This window comes from Camelus bactrianus, chromosome 22, assembly GCF_048773025.1.
Source record: "Camelus bactrianus isolate YW-2024 breed Bactrian camel chromosome 22, ASM4877302v1, whole genome shotgun sequence".
Taxonomy (NCBI): Eukaryota; Metazoa; Chordata; class Mammalia; order Artiodactyla; family Camelidae; genus Camelus; species Camelus bactrianus.
The window spans coordinates 1,014,305-1,032,112 of NC_133560.1; the positions used below are offsets into that span (position 1 = coordinate 1,014,305).

Sequence of the window (17,808 nt, forward strand, 5' to 3'; positions counted from 1 at the left end):
AGAAGGAATGGTAACTATATATTTATCCTAAAAAAATAATAGTAAGTACTAAGAAAAGGATACATTTTTTAAAATGTAAGAAGTAAGACAAGATTATATAAATGCTATGTTAAAGGGTATTGAATCTACAGGTAGACAAAGTGAGGATCACGTCTATTTTGAAAATATTTCAAAATAAATGCCAATAAATAAAAATAATTCTTAAAATGATATTTCAGTCTAACTTGTTTGATTTTGTAAATGCATGTTACTTTATATCAATTTGCATTATTGATTATTATATGGTTAATAACACAGATACAATTAAAAGAAAATGTATAAAAAAGTTGAGATAGCAAAAATAACTTTCTTTTCTAATATTTACAAATAAAAGATTTAACAGTGAATTTTTATCAATCATAAGTCTTTATATTTTCAAGTAAAATATAAAATTATAATGGAGAAAAAAGTAATCAAAAATAATTCAAATAAAAATGTTAAGGAGAATAATCATTTATACCATTTGCCATCTACCTCTGCTTGCTACTGTAACCAATCACGAGCCACTGTAGCCGCTGACCTCCAACACTCCCTGAAAGTTCACGGTGGAGATTAGGAATGGGGCACTTTGTGCTGTGGGAAAACTGACAAAATAGAGATTCAGATAGATGTTTTCAGGAGAAAATTTTATGAGCCCCAATTCTTGCATCTCCTTATATCTAGAAGAGCACTAAATTCATTAACAGTGATGTCTGCTCCTCATAACTGGCAAAAGAACTCAATGTGTGTTTGACTGCACATACTCCCCTTCACTAAAACTACATATATAATACTGAGTTTCCCCCTGCCTCTTCAGAAAAGTTCCTCAGAGCCACCTGAGGTGCTGTCTCCTAGATTATAGTCCTCATTTAGCCCCAAATAAAACTTAACCCACAACTCTTACGTTATACAATTTTATTTCAGTAAACAGCATGTATATTAAAATTGTTCAAAACATTGATGTCACAATTGATGAAAAGATACCTCTGCCTATATAATTTCGAATTGAAATAAAAAAAAAAAAACTGGGCCACCGTGATAATGAATCTGTGTAAGGAGAGACATTTTCATCATGATGAATGGAAGATAAATCACTCTAAGCTTAAAACTATGCATCTGGACAAATTAGCAGTTGTGAGAGTGATAACCAAATATACTTCTAGAAATAAAAAGGATGCCAAAAAATTTACACCCAGACATCTTCACAGAGAGAATTGCTGGAGGATGTACTTCAGCCCAGTCTGCTTGATGATCCACGAACTGGTCCAACACAGAGGGGAAGGAGAGACCATAGGAAGAAGCAGAGCACTGCAGTTTAGTGGGTGGCAGGTGTTTTCAGCAAGATAACTTACTTATGAGACTTGTCCTGAGCAGCCACAAGAGTCTCCTCGCAACCCCACCAGAATCTTAAAAGTTTATATAAAAGCCTTAAAATACTGTCCAGGTAGTCTTGGCAACAAGCACATTACTGTCACAAGGCTGAGTACTTGGCGGGGCTTCTTCAGAGAAGGCAAGTGAAACACATTCCAGCAGTCATGTCCTCTTGATGATCCCTTCAAGACTGATCCATATCAGGTATAAGTAGTGGGGAAAAAGAAGAAAAGGAAAACAGAGTTAATGACTTCTTGGATATATAAAACATTTTAAAATTTCTGTGCAAAATTTATGATTACAATATTGAGTATATTTTTAATGATTCCGTTCTGGAAGTCTCTATATCAAAGATTAAATTTAGTTAATTATGGGCTTGTGAGTAATATTTTTTCTGTCTCTAAATTTCATAACCTATATTATTCACTAAAGATTTTTGAGAATTTAATTACAAAGTTAAAGTCGTTTCAAATGCATAAATAAAGAGATATTAGAATGGTTATTTTAATAGAAAAATGCCAGTGTGAAGCATTAAAAACAATGTAACAGCATCAGTAAAGCTGAGTAATTATATTTCTTATGGTTTTCACAAATAAAAATTTACTTTCTTATTAATTATATTTAAAGTCTTTAAAAACCATAAGGGATTCTCAATATAGAATGTCTAATGTTCACAGAGCAAAATTGTGTGCATAATTTGATTCTAGGACAAAAACATTCATATATATAACATACACACACATAACTAATACCCAGGAATTACATGCAAAAAAATGTTTAATTATTTGTTACATTACAGTAAGATTTGATTATATTTTTTATTTGCATTTCTAAATTATGATACATTTGATACATACAGGTTATGATTATAAAATATATATCCATTACTCTACCACCCAAACTGAGAAATAAAACATGACATTTCCAATATATTTACCCTTGCTCTTTTATGTTGCTTAAATCTAAAACTGATATAACTACTTTTTATAGCAATAGGTATTTCTTTCTGGTGTTTCTTTTTCCATATTTTATTTTCAATAATTTTTGTAGCATGTTTAAGTGTTCCTCTTGCAAATATCATAGAGATTCCCCGCAAATATCTGAGAATCTATGCATTTTAATGTCTTTTAATAGGAAAATTGACTCAATTTAGGCTTATCCATATGTATTATTGACTAATTTATTTATGACTGTCTATTTTGTTTTCCACATAAAACTTTCTTCATTTATTTTCATTTTTTTGTGTGACTTTCTTTTGTTTTTCCTTCAGATGTGTTTTTCAGGCATTAAACCCCTCATTCTTTATATCACTGAAGATAACTTCATTTATTTCATACTTGTATAATATTTTGGCTATTTCTAGAATATAAAATTCAGGATGACTTTTCTACAAAACATAAATTTCAAGAAGCTGTCTTCTTTAATCCAGTTTTGCCAATATTATATAAAAAACAACCTGTTTGTTGTTTTTTCCTGATAGTTATTATTCTGTAGTTAAATTTTTTCTAATTATATATTTTTATGTATTTTCTACTTTATATCAAGAAACTAGTCATTTTAACTGGTTTTTAAATTATAGGTACATTATGGTATTTTGCTCCATCTTTGGAAATTTGGTTCTGTTATTTAAAGGATTATCTAGTCCATATTTTGACTTTGTTCACTTTTCTTTTTGATAAAGCACCAAAGGCATGATCAACGAAAGGAATAATTTCAAAGCTGAACTTTTAAAAAAATCACAATTTGTTTTCTTTGCAAAAGACATTGTCAAAAGGATGATAAGACATGCCACAGATTGGGAGGATGTATTTGCAAAAAATATATCTGATAAAAGACTATTAGCCAAAATATACAAAGAATTCTAAAAAGCTCAACAGTAGAACATTAAACAACCTGATTTAAAAAATGAGCAATTTACCTGAGCAGACACCTCACCAAAGAAGATAACAGATAGCAAGCAAACATATGAAAATATGTTCAGCATTATATGTCATTAGGAAACTACAAATTAAAACAAGAAGTTACTACTACATACCTATTAGACTAACCAAATCTAGAACACTGACAACACCAAACATCCTGCCAAGATGTAGAGCAACAGGAACTCTTATTTATTGCTGATGGAAATACAAAATGATTAAAACAGTTTGGAAGATAGTTTGGCAGTTTCTTACAGAACTAAATGTGCTCTTACCATAAAATCCTTCAAGTCAACTCTTTGCAGTTTACATAAAGGATCTGAAAACAATGTCCACATGAAAACCTACACAAGGATATTTACATCAGGTTTGTTTGTAATTATCAAAACATGGAAGCAACAAAAATATCCTTCAGTAGGAGAATGGATAAACCATGGTACAATCAGACAATGGATTATTATTCAGTGCTGAAAAGAAATGAGCTATTAGGCCATAGAAAGATAATATAGATCCTTAAATGTATAATGATAAGTGAAAGAAGCCAATCTACAAAGGCTATGTATTATATGGTTCCAACCTCATGATATTCTGGAAAAAACAATACTATGGAGATAATAAAAAGATGAAAAATTGCTAATTGTTATGAGAAAGGGAAGATTGATTAGGTAAAGCACAGAGGATTTTTAGGGCAGTGAAACAATTGTGTGTGGTACTGTAATAATGGATAAATACCATTGTACACTTGTCCAGACATATAGAGTATTCAACACCAAAAGTGAGTCCAAAGGTAATTATGAGTGATTATAATGTGCCAGTGTAGATAAATATATATTTATATTTGCTGCTGGGTCCTATAGATCCCAGGACATGGGCTTCCTCTGGGAAGAATGATTGTGGCATCAGGGTCTTGGTCCTCTCATATATGTAGATATAGGGTAGACTGATAAAAAAGAATGTCGGGATATTGAGAAACTCAAAATTAAAGTGAGAGGATTTACAGTAATAAAAACAAACAAATCCCTTGAAACTTTCTAGATTAATTAGACAAAAAAAGTATAGAGAGGATTTTCTTATAGAGTTTCCAACTTTTGTCTAACAATTTGTACACCTCACAGAATATATATATTTAAAGGTACATATAAAAATGACAAAAAGTAACTATGTAGTAAGTCAGAAAGGAAGTGTCCACAAATTTCATAAGGCTAAAGTTGTACTATTTTCACAAAAATAAATAAGATAAAATTTAAACAACAAAAGTGGATAATTGTCTGGCTAACTGAAATTTATGAACCTTCTTTTTGAAATTAACTAAAGCATGTACTTTATTATTAAAGTCCCTAATGTGCTTTTATTTTTATCCTATTTACCTCTCTTTCTTCACTATGGAGGTATCCTGAGATTTTAAAATGCATTCTCCTGCTTTCCTTTATAATTTCTTGAACACACATATATATCAATAAAATGATATCATTTAGTTTAAGTCGCCATATATATTTATTAAATGTTATATTTTTGTTCAATTTCCCCCGAAACATTCACTTTACTACAATTTTTATATTTAGAATTATTAGTTTTTATAAAACTTAAATTTTTAGAATGCAACTTAGAAATTACTCCATTAATCCATTTTCCAAAAAGTGGATATTTGAGTTATTTACAATGTTTGATTACTATAAGCAATGATGTTATGAACATACTTGTATATTTATCTTGGTGAACACAGAACACATGCAGAAGGTTGAAGGTAACTTAGGAAAAAAATTGCTGGAGTTCGTGTGTGTACACCTTTAATTTATAAGGATATTATAATTTTCTGAAGTTAATGTAATAGAGGAGAACAAATCTGACTCTATATTAGATGTGTTCCTTTAGTTTTGACCACTGTGCCCTGTTTCCTAGGCTTAGTCTTGCTAGCTCTGCACTCACATAAAGATAAGAAGCTGCAGAATAGAGAATAACACTTGTTTGTTGGAGGTTTACAGGGACACCATGAACTGACCCACATGGACAGCTGTAAGAACAAAGAATTTCTACAGCAAGAAGTTTGCAACAACCAACCATACACCCTCCCTTGTTTTTGTTGTTTGTTTTTTGTTTTTGTTTTTGTTTTGTATAAAAGAAGCCTGTATTGTGACTGGATCTGGATGGTTCTCCAAGACATTAGTCAGCCATCCTCTCGGTCTGCCAGCTTTCCAAATAAAGTCGCTATTCCTTGCCCCAACACCACATCTCTTGTACTTAAAGTTTAAAGTTTAAACTTAAAGTTTCACATTTGTTTGTTTTTCTATCTTTTCTGCTAAGTGTTACTGGCTAATATTTATGGCTGGAATTTACACTCACCTAATTTTCTTCAAGAATAACTTGACTATTATTGGCTGTGTCTTTTTCCATATAAATTTTAGAGTAAGTTTGTTGAGTACCATTCAAACCTCTGCCAGAATTTAATCATAGAGATTAAATCTGAATCACTTTGGTAAGATTTTATATGGTTAAGATATTGGCTTTCCATATTCATGAAGAAGCTATATTTATCCAGTTACTTTTGTATCTTTAATGCATTTCCACACAGTCATATTTTTTTTTTTCGGATGGCATGCAAGACTTTTATTTGGTGAATTTCTTTTCTTCATATTTTTCTGTGGTTAAAATTGTATCTGTTTATTGCATTTCTAACATTTTGTTTCTAGGCATAGAAATACACCTGATACTTAGTCTATGAAAACTACTCTTTTTATACCTATCTTTTTGGTTTTTTTAACATAAACAGGGTTTAGATTACTTCATTCAGATTCTAGTATATAATACACTTGATTCTGTTTCTTACTAAGGTCTTAAGTACCTCCCTTACAATGATGAATGGAAGAGGTCATAGAGGTTATTGTTAACTTGTTTCTAATTTTGAAGTTAATGTTTTTACCTTTTTTGTATTCATCACAATAGTTTACTTTGTTGTTTTTTTTTTTTTTCAGGTATTCTTTGTTAGAATAAAGAAGTTCTTTCATTTCTTGTTTTCTAAGAGCTTTTTATTAGGACCAGTATTGGACTTTAATCACGTATTTTCTCTGCATCTTCTGAAATGATCAATTGCTTTTCCCCTTGTAGTTTTGTAATCTATTAATGTGCTATACTACATTAATTTATTGTATACAGGCAAACTAATTTGCATTGTTGGAATAATCCCATTTATTTTTACAGGTCAATTTTGCCTACAGATTTATATTTTTCTACTGTATTTACCTATTTTTGTTCTGTTATTTTGTGTGATAGTAAATATGAGACAGTTTACACTTTAAGAGTTAAATATGCAATGCTGAATCTCGCTTTTTTCATAAGGCGTACATGAGCTCAAACTGTTTAAATTTTGAGTTGTGAACAAGTCACATTTAGTCAACCTGAGGTGAAAGAGTCACGGTGAAAAAACGCCCACTAGAAAAGTATGTAGAGTGAACGCTAGGGCCTTGCTTCACCTAATCCACACAACTGGATATTTACATTTGCTTTTCTCACAGGAGGGTACGTCCTTCTTTCAATTTTATATTTATATATAATGTGCTGAAAGAAGCATTTTCTTGTCAGAGATTTTACAGTTACTAATAATTTAATCTAGTTTTTTAAAGGTCCATGTCAAAGTGTACCAAATAACTGCTTCCAGAGATTTGAGGTGTGACTATAATCACTGAAAATAAAGTTAATTTATGCCAGATGACTTTCTATTATTAATGTACATATGTACATGAAAAGGTTGTTTTAGTAAATTTAGTAACTTATACAAGGACTAACAATACAAAGGTCCCTAAACATTTAACTTTTCATTAGAAATATATTTATGTGTGATCATTGTTTGAGTCACATAATACTATTTATTGCTCATACATGATATACCAACATCATGAAAGACATAGCTCTAAGGACTAGAGGTGTATAATATAAAATAAGAGTGTGCTTTATTTTAAGGAGTTAACAATTGCATATTAATGGCTTTAAGTCTAGCACATATTTCTTTCTCTTAGTGTCCTTGAATTTTTATATTTATGTTGCCTATTTGTCATTTTTTGAGCCAACTCAGATGAAACACAAACACAACTCTAAAAAATTACCTAAACACGCTGACACAAATTTTTTTTTAAATCAAGAAGCAACTCCATCACTGTCTTCCATGTTTACACAGGGAGCTTACAGGGCCTTCCGAGGAGAATAATTTGCCTATACTTTGATGATCACTTAAGAAATTGTCATGGATACATTTGGCAGAATAGAATCATTCATATTATTACATTTATACCATTGATGTTTTCACTGTTTCTGCCTTTGTTGCTTGGTTCTTAAATTATAGTTAAATAATGATGAAGCCTCTGTTTCCTTAAAACAGAGAACACATATTTATACTCTTGTAAATATTTTTAAATACAAGATCTAAAAAGAAAAACAGATCTGTTATTGCAATCACTATAAACCACAGATTCATTTGTGTCTGACAGCTATGGGTCTGCAACAAAACATCCCAAAGCTTAGAGGCTTATAAAGCTAAGTATTCTTATGCACTGACTAATTGTTCATCTGGGGTTCTACCTCAAACTGCTGACCCACTGGGCCAGCTCTGCTGAGAACTCTGATGCCCTCACTTAGGTTTAGTTCCAGGACATGGGTTCAGTTCAGGTCTAATCTTAAGTGCCTTTGAATTGTTTGAGGCCAATCAGTCTACTCAGCATGTCCTCATGGTAGAGGTAGAGTACAAGACAGAAAACCCAGTGCATAAGCACATTTCAAGACTTGGCTTGCATCACATCATATCTGCTGATAGCCTACGGGCCAAAGCAAGTTACAAGTTCAAGCCCAAAAGTAGGAGAAGATAAATACTCCTCATGTGGAAATAGAATGCCAAAGGATATTCTAATACACACCATAATCTTCTCTGAATTCCACTCAAAAGTTCCCCACTGAAAATTAGAAGCTTAAGTTAATTATAATGGTTAGTAATTTAAGAAAAGATCCTTTTGAGAAAAAGGTCTCTATATTAACACTTTCTATATCACTAACATTTAACACAGTGCTGGTCACGTATTAGGCACTCTCTAAATGTTTACTGGCTAAGCTGACTGGGTGACCTGGTGTAAGACATCAATATAATAATGTCCAACTAAAAGAAAGTTACATTACTGTACCAAGAACTGGATTGTCTTGCCCACACAGTTTTTAAAAAATATGCATATAAAATATAATATACACTATAATTCACTCAATTCACAATATGAAACACAACAATGAAGGTAATATTCCCACTGGATATTCCCCATTGACATTCTCTAATGTATTAACTCTCCTGGAAGGAGTTGCATTAATTATTAGATATTTAATTAGATTTTCACTAATGGTGTCAACACAATATGAAAATTCACTTTGATTTGCATTGTCATTTAGAATTACTAATCAACTGAGAGGTATGAACAATCATGGCAGGAGACTGAAACTTCAGCATTGAGGGGTTTTTAAAATATGCTTGGCATCATTAGATGAACATATAGTCTCAATTACAGAATGTGAAATTCCATTAAATTATCCCATATGAGCCAATGCCCAGAGGACCATTTCTGATGAGGGTAGAATAACTCATTTTTGAGGACCTTAGGATGGAAAATTTCATATTTTAATGAAAAGTCACATCATGAATACTCTTTATTCCTTCACTGTAAAAGGCAGGAACTGTTATTCCCCTTCACTAAGAATAACAGTAGCTTGAAAAAATAAACAGATTTTGGATTTAAAAACTAGAAAAACTCGGTAATTTTTACTTATTTTGCCAGTGTTTTTCCTTTAGAATTATTAATAGTAAAAATCACAAAGTCACTTGGGATCTATGTCCCACCCCTTGTTTTTAGTATTGGCTAAACGAGCTAACCCTGCCAATAACACATACCTTTGCCCACAACAGGCATGTGTGTGTGTGCCCCCACATGCACAACACAATGTATCCACACATCCTCCTTACTACTATTTATTGTAGTATAAAATCTCCTAAGTTTAGGACCAAAGTCATTGTTTTGAACTCTATGTCTCTGATGAAAACACAGAAATGAATTCTTCACTGCCTCTCCTATGAAACAGTCATTGTCAAATACTTGCACTGCTCTGTAACTACTGACTACATGTCTTTCACTATCTTAATAAGACCACATACTCCCAACATCAGGCACTGTGGTTTGAACCTCAGTCTATATACCATGTTCATAACAAGGTCTAGCCCAGATTTGTTAAAATCTGTTTTCTGCAATAGGGCCATAGGTTTGATTGGGATAGTATCTTGCAAGGTCTCCTTTGATTTTTGTTTAAAATGAATTTCTAATTCCTCAGTTGTTTTAGTTATGATTAGGTTTGCAAATCCAAATGAATTTGGAACAAACCATAATCAACATTTGTATGACTGAATCATAGAAATATGTGCACAATTGGTAACATATATACCAATTGGTGGTTGGTGTAAGTAGTCAGTTGTATTACAAAAAGCAATAATAAAATAAAGCAGGCACATGAAAAGTTTAGTAATTTATACAAAAAGTTTATTTATGATCTATATAATTTTTCTTACTTTATCTGGGTAATTTTCTTTTTTTATCTATCAAATGATAGGATTAAGAAAGATAATTTTGAAAGTTCTCTTCATTTCCAAGAAAAATATAGTAGAACTTTAAAAATCTATACATTAATGACATTTGCATTTATTTATACACAGTTCCTATGTGTTTCTGGCCAGAAGTAGAAATTACCAGCTTAAATGTGTGTTGGTCTCCACTGTTCATTAGCTAAAATTGAAGTAAATTAGTATTAAAAATCATAACTATTAAAAACTCAAAGCACTGAATTTCCTTCCAACTAATTTTATCAGAGAAGCAGTTACATAAAATTCAAATCTATATTTATAATTTTCTTGGTAGTACAAGAACTTCAGAATTCCATGTAATAGATTTTGTAAGCTATCCACCTCTTTGTCTGTATGTGTCATGAACATTAAATTATTAATGTATTATCTTATAAGTCACAAGTAAGGATTTAGTTAACAGATGATTATTGAATTTTTTATGTAAATTGTGCATACTGCACTGTAAAAATTTGAAATCTACAATCATAGACTATAGAACAAGCAGATACACACAAGACAAGTTAAGCCCACACTGTTTCAAGAGGCTTCTATTTTTAAAATGTATGAAATATTTATTTTCACAGATTGATGTGTTTAGGCAAATCATTTTAAAATATGTTGTCACAATTACTTTGAAACAACAATAATTTTTATCATTATTGTAATTTTCAGTGTATATTCACATGTGATTCCAACAACTATGACACTGAGTTGCTGAAGCAAAATCAAACATTTTAGAAATAAAGAAATTAAAGGACAGGAAAATTAATTGACTTGCAGCAATTTTTTTATACTGTCATCTTGGCTAAGCTAGAATAGTTTACAAGAATCCCCTATCCTGTATGATAGTTTGTTAACTGGCCCAAATAAGAAATTCTTTTTACAAATTTTGGAAGGGGAAAATAAAGCAGCTCATCTGAAATCTGTTAATTTAGAGGTACGAGTAACAAAGAGATACATGTGGATTCTAGCTAGTTCTTGCTGTCTTTGGCTCCACACCCACATCATCTTCCCAAATGAAAATCTTGCTGACCAAGAGCCACTGACACCCAACAGATATGTGGAGACAGCAGCTTTCCATAATCTTTTGCACCAGGTCTCCTTTGCAGACCCACTTGGGCAGCCCAAACTGCTTTACTTCAAAGGGTTGGTTATTGTCTTTTCCATGAGCCTCCAATTCTCCCTTTTAGAAATTTATGACCCCAGCAATACACACAATTTGGGGAAGTGCTATCACATATCTAACCCCTTTTCACATAATACTCATATTTGTTTTCATTTTCAGATTGAATCTGACTGAGACAAAACTTCGATGAGATCACACTGCTATAAAACGTCAGTATTGAAAATCAAATATTTCATACTATTTCTCAATCTTGAAAGAAAGAATATTTCCAAAAAAAAAAAAGAGGAGTTGTTAAGGTATGTATTTCCTAAAAATGAAGTTGGGAGCAAGGAATAAGAGGTTTCAAGAGAGATAGAAGTGAGAAAAAAGGAGATAATCTAGCAGAAGAGAATGATTCATGCTTAAGAATGTTTTCATAGTAGCCAATGCTAACTACCAGGTGGCTGATTATATCAGGAAATACTGGTATAATTGATAACATGGAAAACTTTCAAAGCTTCATGCCCTTAACTTTCATTGAAGATGAAAATGTCCTGAATTGTATATAGGCTAAATGTCCTCATATATGTGTGTGTGTGGATTTAATCCAAATTTCAGTGGATTAAACAACAAAGATTTAGAATTTACTCTAGAAAAGTCTGTATCCAGATAAGAAGCAAGATGAACTGTCCCACAACCAGCAACTCAGTGATTCAGAATACAAGGAAAGTACCACCATCTTGAAGCAACATCATATGGAGCTTACTGCCTCCTGATGGGCATCTCAGAAAAAGAGGCACCTGCAGAGCCATTGCTGGTTTTTCCATGCTTTGTGCCAAAACTTATACATGTAAATTTGACACATGGCCATTGGACAAAGCTAATCACATGACCTTAATGATCTTCAAGTGGATAAATAATGTAGTCTTGCTGGTGCACAGAAAGGATACTGATGAACACTGATAATATTCTTTCCATAAAGCTTAATATTTGAAATAATTGACTTTGGCATAGGGCTTTATGATATTGGTCATATTAGTTAAATTATCTTTTCCTCAATTTTCTCATTAATAAAATGGAAGGCAGTAATATTCTCCTATTAGAACAATTAGGGAATCAAATGCAGGCATATAACACTCAATAATATTAGACATTATCAAAATCATCATTATCATCATCATCATTCTCTATATCTCTAGTCTTTGACAACATGTATCACTAAGGCTGATAGATTTTGACAAAAAAAGTAAAATATTAGAGCTGGAAAGAATTTTAGAAATTACCTACTCTGATCCTGTCCTTTCATTTATGAGAAAAGAGATGTCCATCAGTTAAGTGACCTACCTGGGCCCAAATCTCCTTAACAGCAAAATTGGAAACAGATGTCTAAGTCCAGTGTCCTTTGTTCTCAAGATAGGGAAATTAGAACTTTCTATCAAGCATAGACTGAAGATATCCAACTCTTTCGTATACTGCTAAATCTGTTCCATGTTACCTTTGTTCATTTTACTCCATCAATTAATTGACATTTTGTAATTAATTAAAATCTTCCCAAAGGTGTCAGCTTAATGATTTTATAAGCATGGCAGAAATATGTTGATATAATAAAGCCCTTATTGCCTGAGCAAATGCATTTTCCAATTTCTAAGATCTAGTCACCCAAGGAAATTTTGCTTACTGTGCTAAAAATTAGGGATTTTCATGGCGGGAAATGAACAAGAAAAAATTAAAAAGTTAAACTGTTAATAGGTCAGTTTACTTAAAATATTACTTATTGAAAGAAAGTAGTATTTGACTTATACTGATACAAATGATTTTTTATTCTCCCATTTCCACCAAAAAAGAAAAAAGATGCTATTAGAATTGTATGGTTCAATAAAACCTTACAGAACACAAAATCAAGAATATAACTAAGATTCTTGCCATTATGAACTTTCTTTGGGGAAGAAATTTGTATCATCTGGAAATATATGAATAAGACAGAAAAGGCCAGGTGACAAAAACACATTAAATTGCTTAATAAATGGATAAAACTTAAAATGTTAAATGCCAAAATGTCAAAATTCCACTTCAAGTTTAGAAATGCTATTTTGAAAGACTTTCCAAAGCATTTTACCACTTTTTCTATGAAATCAAAAATTTCTTTTTAATCAATCACTTACAGATGCATAAGAACCTCATTCAGACTCACAAAAAGACCAACCAAGATATATGTTTGCTATATCCATGGCATGTTGCTGACACAATTGAGAAAAAAAGAGAGAGTGATGACTCTGTGTGTGTGTGTGTGTGTGTGAGTGTGTGTGTGTGTGTGTATGTGTATGCATGTTTTCGGGGAGGGGCAGGAGGTTTGAAGGTGAAGTAGACAGGGAAAAAAGAGGCTTTGTTTATGGTGTTTTAAACTTAACAGATAATAAAAACACTGATGGAAATTTATTTAAATCTGCAATGTTTCATCATTACAAAGAATGGAAATCAAAATGCATTAAGGTTAAAGAAACCTAGATGCTAAAAATAGAAAGATGTGTTGCATAAATGAACTGCATCTAAAAACTGTTATTCTCATTAATGTGTATTAAGAATCACAATTTCTGAATGACGGCCATTCTGATTGGTGTGAGGTGATACCTCATTTTAGTTTTGATTTGCATTTCTCTGATAATTACCGATATTGAGCATTTTTTCATGTGCATATTGATCATTCGTATGTCTTCCTTCGAGAATTGCTTGTCTAGGTATTCTGCCCATTTTTGGATTGGGTTGTTTATTTTTTTCTTATTGAGTCATATGAGCTGCTTATATATCCTGGAGATCAAGCATTTGTCGGTTTCACTTGCAAAAATTTTCTCCCATTCCATAGGTTTTCTTCTTGTTTTATTTTTGGTTTCCTTTGCTGTGCAGAAGCTTGTAAGTTTCATTAGGTCCCATTTGTTTATTCTTGCTTTTATTTCTTCTAGGAGAAAATTTTTTAAATGTATGTCAGATAATGTTTTCCCTATGTTTTCCTCTAGGAGGTTTATTGTATCTTTTCTTATGTTTAAGTCTTTAATCCATTTTGAGTTGATTTTTGTCTATGGTGTAAGGGAGTGTTCTAGCTTCATTGTTTTACATGCTGCTGTCCAGTTTTCCCAACACCATTTGCTGAAGAGACTGTCGTTATTCCAATGTATATTCTTGCCTCCTTTGTCAAAGATGAGTTGACCAAAAGTTTGTGGGTTCATTTCTGGGCTCTCTATTCTGTTCCATTGGTCTATATGTCTGTTTTGGTACCAATACCATGTGTCTTGATGACTGTAGCTCTATAGTATTGTCTGAAGTCTGGGAGAGTTATTCCTCCAGCCTCTTTCTTTCTCTTCAGTAATGCTTTAAACAAAAACAAACAAACAAACAAAAACAAAGTGTAAGTAAAGGACAGAAATAGACTCACAGACAGAGAATACAGACTTGTGGTTACCAGGGGGGTGGAGGGTGGGAAGGGATAGACTGGGATTTCAAAATTGTAGAATAGACAACACTGTATAGCACAGGGAAATATACACAAAATGTTATGATAACTCACAGAGAAAAAAATGTGACAATGAGTGTGTATATGTCCATGAATAACTGAAAAATTGTGCTGAACACTGGTAAAAATAAAAAATAAATAAATAAAAAAAAAAGAATCACAATTTCAATTTATTTGTCAATTATTCCTGAGTTAAATGAAAAATAAAATTAAAAAGTCACAATACACTGTATTATATCTTACAGAACAGAATGGGTCTTTAAACAGAACAGCAATGAGTTGGGGGAAGTACACAAGGCAGAAGTCAGAAAGGCTAGTTAGGAAAGTACTGAAGTTGACCAGGAGAGAATGTAAAGGGTTATAAAAAGGTGGATTTATTCAAGAATTATTAAGGATATAGAATTGATGGGCTTATGTACTATTTAAAAGTAGGACATGAAGTTGGCAAATATAGATTGACCTTCATTCAAGATTCTTGCTGGAGTAACTGAGTCAAAGGAGTGACTTACAGCATTAGAGAGTGGGGAAGAGATAAGAAGTTAGGGAAATGCACCAAGTGTACTGAATTCAGTTTTAGATATGTTGGGTAGTCTGTGCCTGATTTTAGAAGACATATGCAATTTTGGTATATAAATGAGTACTAGTTTAAACCACAGCTTTTGATATTATTCCAAAACTGTATATAAAGGACGATCCTTAAGAAGACCAGCATTTTAGGCATTATAGGGGATGATAAATCCAAATTTTTTAGAGACATAATAAAGATGAAAGAGCCTGACAAGAATACTGGATTTGATAAAGAAAAGAAAAGGCTATGTATTAACCGATGAGGCCTGTATAATACCACAAACTAGATGGCTTAAGCAGCGATTTATTGATTAGGATGCTAAAAGTCTGAGATCTAGGTGTTAGTGGGGCTGATTCCTTCTAGGGTTTCTCCCCTAGTTTCTGGTGCTTTTCTGGCAGTCCTTAGCGTTCCTTGGTGTGAAGAAGCATTGCCCTGATCTCTACCTTCATTTCCACGTGGCATTCTCCCTGTGTCCATGTGTATCCATGCTCTAATATTCCCTTTTCACAGGGACTCCGTTCGTATTAGGTTACAGACCCACACTAGCCCACCATGATTTCATCTTCACTAATCACACCTTCAACAGCTCTATTCCATATAAGGTCACATTCTGAGGCAGCCAAGTTTTAGACTTCAGCATACAAATTATACAGGGACACAGTTCATTCTATAACAAAATTCTAGCTCAGTGGTAGAGTGCATGCTTAGTATACACAGGATCCTGGGTTCAATCCCCAATATCTTCATTTAAATAAACAAACAAACAAACAAACAAATAATAAATAGATAGATAGATAGATAGATAGATAGATAAATACCTCCCCATCAAAACAAAATTTAATAAATATGACCACAAGGAAAGTCATTTTTACTAACCAGTTTCAATTGGTAGTAGAGGCTGATGTTGAAAATTATTTACTTAGTTTAAAAGATAAACTAGAGACAATAAATTTAAACTCATTTAAAAAGGCACTTGGATTTGAAGTGAAGGTCAAATATAAAGACACATATAGAAGAGGGAGTTTGATCTTGAATTAAACATGAGAAAAAAATAGATGTTCAATTTTTTATTTAATTTGGCCTACCTGAAATTTCTTTTGAGAAAGTAAACTGTGGAGATAGATCTGGGCTGCCTGGATCTATTTCTGGAAGTAACATGGTCTAGCAGAACGAGTAAGAGATTTGGAGTCACAAGATTCACTGTGTGGTTCTGAATCTGAAATCTAAACTGTGCATCTTTGAACATGTTTACTGACCTCTCGGACTCACTTCTCTTCAATTGTAGATAATAGCATTCCTGCACCAGAATGTTATGAAAATTAAATATTATTATGTTGTCTAAATGCACTTTTTATCAAAATATTATATGTGTATACTATTTTTTATATTGTCAGCATCATTTTATTGTCTTATGTTCCCTCATATTAAAATTATTTGTGGTAGCTATAAAGCTTTTATAAACATTTAGAAAATGCAGAATTTGACTTCCTCTGATTGCCAGAGCATAGGAAGGATTGTTAGAAACATAACCATATTTCCAAAATACTACATCTTTTTGTCTTAAAATACGAAAGGAATGTATTACTATAAAAATGTGTTGTATTGTGGCAATGGCAGAAACAAATCTTAAGAAAACTTTATGAACATCACTCAAGACACAGAATGTGCAAACCAAATGGCAGCAAAAACAGAAACATTTTTGAATTTAATAAAATAGTACAATTGCATTCTGGTGCATGGACATCAACCCACAGGAAATATTAATAGCTATTTTACTCACACTTATAATTCAATAAAATGTAATTTTATATCCTTTTTAATATCAGAAAACACTAATAAGATGGATTGATTAAATTAGATTTGAGTAGTGACAATATGTCATAGAGAAAATGGGAAACCACGTTGTTTCAATCACAAAAGCCCTCATTGTTTGCTTCCCCAAGCTAAAAGCAGATAGTGGCCTTTAAAGATTGATATGAAAATTTTGAAATTGTGAATTTTCTCATGTTAAAGTGTTCTATTTTTTCTACACAGGGAATTAAAATGTGTTAAATTTGTATTCTATTTACCTGTAACATCAGGTTTTCTGACAGACTATAACACTGCACAATTTGTCCAAAAGTTTAATTGAATTAAACTAAATATCTAAGGAGATATATTATATATATCTATAATACTATTATATATATAATACTAAAAAGTAGCTTATTTTGGGGGGGTACACATTGTAAGAGGAGTATTAAGCTATCGTGTCATATTCCAGAGCATTCTGTGCCCACCATCCCCTCCAGCCATCCACAGGTAGTGTGATTGCCCTGATCACCTACTCCAATTACCCCGCAAGCATGCTGCATGTAAGAAGCATGACCTCAGTGTTTCACATACAAAAGGGAAATTTAAATCGTCTTAGTGCTGTGCTTAGACATTTACACTGAATCTGTCATTCTAGCCAGTGGCAGAATTCTCCAGTTGAGTATGCTACGGAGTTTCCTATTGAAACACTTATCTTCACCCAGCATCTTCATGATATGTATATGTTAGTGATCAAAATGCTCAAGTACACTTCTGCAAGAAAGTACATGTATTGAGGAACACATAAAAAAAGGAAGTACCCTCAAATAATTTGTCCTATTGATTGAGTATATTTACACCTTGTCTCTTTCCCAAAACAAGTGGAAACATTTCTTC

The 17,808-nt window shown here is 32.2% G+C and overlaps 1 long non-coding RNA gene across 4 annotated transcripts in view; it reads left to right on the forward strand.

Moving 5' to 3' along the window:
* LOC141574621 (uncharacterized) overlaps nucleotides 1-17,808 on the forward strand; it is a 69,819-nt gene that overhangs the window by 25,963 nt on the left and 26,048 nt on the right. For 3 of the 4 annotated variants that reach the window (XR_012501503.1, XR_012501505.1, XR_012501504.1), the window contains exon 2: nucleotides 11,228-11,277. This is a non-coding gene — a long non-coding RNA (uncharacterized LOC141574621). Of the gene's footprint in view, nucleotides 1-11,227; nucleotides 11,365-17,808 lie in introns of all 4 variants that reach the window. The other variant, XR_012501506.1, reaches the window with a different exon arrangement.